Source organism: Branchiostoma belcheri, unplaced genomic scaffold, assembly GCF_001625305.1.
Source record: "Branchiostoma belcheri isolate BF01 breed outbred unplaced genomic scaffold, Haploidv18h27 scaffold18, whole genome shotgun sequence".
Taxonomy (NCBI): domain Eukaryota; kingdom Metazoa; phylum Chordata; class Leptocardii; order Amphioxiformes; family Branchiostomatidae; genus Branchiostoma; species Branchiostoma belcheri.
In genome coordinates this window covers 1761152-1766830 of record NW_017803268.1, presented here as the reverse complement: position 1 = coordinate 1766830, position 5679 = coordinate 1761152, and positions in this window count along the sequence as shown.

The window sequence follows — 5679 nt, the reverse complement described above, 5'->3', positions numbered from 1 at the left end:
CTATCGTGGTCGGGTCGGGTTTTCTTCGGGGGCTGTAGGAGCTCTTCCCCGCCCGACTCAGCTAGGTTCCCCGGTAGGTTTTGCGCTATATTGTGGTGGGGCTAACCAACCCCTGGCGTAACACTCCTACCGAGCGGTCTGTTGAGCTGGACGGGGGGAAAGTATTAGAGCCCCGAAGACAGCCTGTCCCAAGTACGATAGACTGGGTACCAGGCTAGCACTCGACTAGCTGGCTGACCCTGTTTTTGGATAAAAGGGGTTGTTCATTATGTATAACCATTATGTAAGGTTTAGTAAGGGGCTTGTTCATTATGTATAGCACTCGACTAGCTGACCCTGTTCGCGGATAAAAGGGGGTTGTTCATTATGTATAACCGGGGTGTGAATTATGCATGAAGGCCCTTTATACACAATCATCAACAACGTCGAGAGATTTTATCTGGAATTCTTCAACACAATTTTCGAACATAGATTAATGACAATGAACTTTATACTGACATATTCATGCCCTACATGGGACAAATACACTAAAATAGATAACTGAAATATAAGGGTAGAAGGAAGAATTATTAGGTTATCATATTAAATCTATATCTATTATGAACAAGATTGAACTGTACACATGTGATTACCAATTGCAACACACAAAATTGGACTCACCAAAATTTTCGACTGTACAACTCCAGTCTTTGTCAAGGAAATTCTTGCCAATTTTGTGTGTTAGCAATTACAGTTTCAGTTTCAGTTTATTTGTAAATGTAACAATACAAATACAAAAAAAATATAAATGAAATGTAACAGTGCAGGGAGGCCGGAAGCATAAAAATGCTTATGAGGAGGCCTCCCTTCATAACGTAATTAACAATTCAAATAAATCGGATAAATAAGAAATAACTTAGGTAACGGGTAAATGAAACAAAACAATAAAATACAATACGATACAATACAATACTATCTACAATAATGAAAAGTAGTAATTAAAGTAGTAAACAAGCAAACATAAACAAAAATTAGGAATGTGTGGGGTTATTTATGAAAGCTACTTTAGTATGATTTTTGAAAATGGTGAATCTTGTTCATAATGACTTCTACCAACACAGATGAACTTTCTAGATAAAATCTATATCTACAAGGCGTTAAAATATGCGTAGACAAATTTACAGAGCGTTCACTTACATAGTAGTTCCTAGAATTGATAAATCGCATATTATATAACGTGTGCATTGTGCACTGGACCTGTTGCTCTGGTCTATATTTATATCTATCTATTTTCAATATCATAGCTTCTTGGTTCACGACTATGACTCACATATTTTCATAATGAATTTCCCGTTGAACCCATGCTTTCATACAAACGGTCTCCTGGGGTACCCTGGCAGACAACCAACTCTGTCCTATATCACAACTGTCTTCTTCCCTTTGGAGTTTGCAGAATAGACAGTAGATAGATCAATACACAGTGAACGGTTCTGTAGGCCTTTAGGCCACAGCAAGTAAATTTTTTGGATGACATCCGCCACAGACTCCAAATATAATGCGAGCGGGCGAAAAAAAAACAAGACGGGCCGAAAAAAACAAGGTTCCCACATTTCAAAATGTTGACTCTATCATCGTACAAATGGTTTTGATTCAGTGAGAACATCACATATACACAGCCAGCGTCACATATCACTGCATCAAAATACGAAACAAAACATAATTAAATCACAGCCTTTTCTTGTCTCCTCTCTTCATAGTTATCTGCCATCCACCTTTCGGCATGGCAACAGACATCTTTGCCCATTTTCGGCATGTTGACCACTGTCAGAAAGCAACAAAAATTCTTGCTTTTTTTTCAAAAATCAGGCGAAAATTAATGCGTGCTGATGCCATCCATAAAAATTACTTGTTGTGGCCTTATACGTGCTACGTGAAACAAGATGAGTGACACATTGGACTGTATGTAGATATAGATTATTTGGTTCGCAGCAGAGTTAATTTTAGTTGAACGTCAAGACGTGGTCCCCTGTTTTATCTTCACAAAAAGGAAAGGCCCCTTGCCTTTACTAATAAAAGATCATGATCAGTCACCGGATGTTCTTTCATGTTGTTTTGTTTTCTGATTTTATACCAGTTTTTTAGGGGTCTGTAGTCATAACCAAATTATAAACTGGTATATATAAAAAAAACAGCACATTCCTTAGAAAACAGCTATATGGGGACTAAAAGGCATTGACTACGATTTAAAAGCTTTCAAATTCCTTTATACTGAATACCCTCTCATTTCTGTTGTTGCTATTGTTCAAAACATAATAGTAGTAAGAGTGACGAAATACGATCTTTTGTGTTGCTATGTTTCACGTTAAAAAGACTACTCTCCAAGCTGAGGTTTTAGGCTTAGTTTTAAGCGTTTTATTGGGCTTTCTTTTTGTACTGGTACTAGTATATTTCTTGTACTAAATAGTAACTGTCTTGCAAATGACTACTGCCTGGCCAATGCTGCCACCAAAAGATCTGCTTGAACTCGGAGGTAAACAAAGACATTATGCCCCCCTCCCCCCTCTCGCATGAACGAAAACAGTACCAGGGTTTACCATCCAGTACCACAGCCTCATAGTGCAAAAAACTGTGGGTTTGGGGGGTTCTTCAGGGTCTTTGGGATCTTCTATGTGCAGTATTTTCTGATTGCATATAGACAGCATAGCCTGCTTGGTTGAATAACCCCTGTTGGGCTAATTAGAAAACAGCCGAAGACCACCAAATCCCCAGTTCTATAAACCTGCTACGGAGGCTACTTGTACCGGGCCCTCGTAGCTGACAAGCCGGTAAAAAAAGAAGCACTTGTGTCCGTCCGATAGGCTAACATTGCTGAACAAAGGCCGGCGGTTGGGTTTGAATAACGGACCTGTCAAGTGGTGGCTCTGAGTAGTCTCATGTTTCTGTTATAAGCGCTGACTCACTCACTGTGCGGTACAGATAAACTATTCCGCTATATGAGGAAACTAAAGGCAGTTGCGATTTATAATAGAAACACTAGTTGATTTATAGCACAAAAGACCACTTTCCAGAGGTTTAGGCTTATTTTTAGCGTGTTTTAGGTGTTTTTTTAGGTCGCTCTGAGTAGTCTCATGTTTCTGTTACAACCGCTGACTCACTCACTGTGTGGTACAGTTAAACTATTCCGCTATATTTATGAGGAAGCTAAGGCAGTTGTGATTAGAACACTACTTGATTTATAGTGAAGGGTTTGCAGTCAGTAAAGCTTTAGCATTTCATATGAAACGAGAAAGAAAAAAAAAACAAGTTATTTTATGGCAGTTCTTTGCACATGGAAAAAAAATTGTTTTATTGCAAATTCATGCCCGAGGGCGAATTGCAAGTACAGAAGAAACATTTGGTATAATAACAAGGAATTAATACACAGAGAACTACTGATAACTCCTAAAAACTACTGGGTTTGACTTCCATTTTGAAGACAGCGGAAGACAAAAGATCCCACTTAAAATAAACAACTTAGAAATGGGTTATATGTGTTAACCTCAGTTCATAAAAAATGACTAGTATTGTGGAGAGAGGAAAGACATATAGCATCTCTGTCAGATATACTGTAGTCAGATGATATTATGTGGCACAATATCGTTTATAAACATATCATAATTTATCAAGCAGTGAGATATAACAAAAGGCTGAATATCGCTATAGCAAATATTGGCGACATTACAGTATGGTAACGTTTCCCAAATGTCTGCGCGGTGGCATGTTGTGACGTCACTGCTGTGTGCGTAAGACCAGGAGGTAGTCCTTATGTTACTGACAACTGGATATAAATCTCCTCTGTTTGTACAAATGTTTTAGACACGATGTGCGTCTTCTGGGGAGCAAATACACATTAGGCTACAGCAAGTAATTTTTATGGATGACATCAGCGTGCGCAGTAATTTTCGCCTGATTTTTAAAAAAAAACACAAGAAATTTTGTTGCCTTCTGACAGTGGCCACCATGCCGAAATAGGCAAAGATGTCATGCCGGAAGGTGGATGGCAAATAACTTTAAAGAGAGGGGACAAGAAAAGGCTCTGATTTAATGTTTTGTTTCTTACTTTGATGCAGTGATATGTGATGTTGGCTGTGTATATGTGATGTTCCTACTGAATCAAAACCATCTGTACAAGGATTGAGTCAAAATTTGAAAATGTAGGAACCTTGTTTTTTCGGCCCGCCTCGCATTAGATTTGGAGCCTGTGGAGGATGTCATCCATAAAATTTACTTGCTGTGGCCTTAGGAAGACACAAGGGCTTGAAATCTGATCGTAGTAACGTGGAAAATACACCTGTGAAAACATCCAAATGTCAATGTCAGGACAGACCTACATGAGCGTACGTTTTGCTGCGGTCTAATATCTCTAACTTGATGGGAGGGGGGTGGTCTTCTTCATTACAGTCTAGCGGATATATATATAGTAACAGTCTTCATAACAGTCTACAGTCTACCGGTTGTGTAAAAAGAGTCTCTTTACTCAGTATCTTACCAACCTGATGAAACCATTCACGGAGAGGAGTCTACCGGATAGATACAAAAATAACAATCGCTCGTATTCAGTTTATTAAAGAAAAATTGTACAGCTTTCCATAATATTCTGTCAGTCCATTTTGACGCCGATTGTATAGTTAGATGTTTTCATACTTGTTTGATCACGAATTCGATGTTCATGGCTTACACTTACGCCATAGATTTGGCACAACACTTGTTATTGAGAATAGAAACCCATCATCAAAGTTGACCAAAGCAATTTTGGGCACAGACTTCCACACTTCCTCCACAAATGGCCCTTCTCTTACGTTCTCTATTACTTTTACTGATCCCAACTGGCAACAACTCAGACGAAATTTGCTTTCAAGTCACTGCTATAGTATTCCCCCCAGGCAGATTATCCAGTGCTAGGCTCACTACAGACGAAACGTTGGCGATATCAGTCTAGACCCAAGTGTCATAAAACCTACAATTGAACCATAACGGTCTACTCTAGGGCAACGTTACTAAAACTTCGACGTCATCGTGCAACCATTTAGGGTTTCTGACTGGGGAAAAGCTGGACGACACTTAGGTTATGATCTATGTACAGATTGTAAAAGATAGTATGGTTAAAAGCTTTTTGTGTCTTATAACATGTACGCGTCATGTTCTTTGGTGGACCATGTACAGGGCAAATCTGTTCAACGCGTTAGAAACTATATCTGTATATATATTGGACATTCTGGAAATAGAATCGTACGTGCAAAATAACGTATATTTATGTTTACCGAAGGGAAACATATTGATTTTGCTCTGTTTCCTCTTCTTCTTCTCCAAACAATGATCTCTGACCTGGCCAATGACATGATTTGTTGACGTCTGTCACCATGGTGACTGGTGTTGGGTTACATAATGTTGCAATTTCATGGTCTGCTTTACTCCTGTCACCATATACTAGTAGTACACGTATGTGAATGTGTTTGAGTAAGAATTAACAGAGAAGACAATGTCCGAAGGTAAACATTATGCACTTGCTTTGCAAATGTTACTTCTCTAGTCTTGGAATAGAACTTTACGTGCAAAATAACGTATATATATTGGACATTCTGGAAATAGAACTGTACGTGCAAAATGAATATTGAACTTTAGCACGCTTGCAATGGACCAGCAGAAATCAATTCCCTCAGG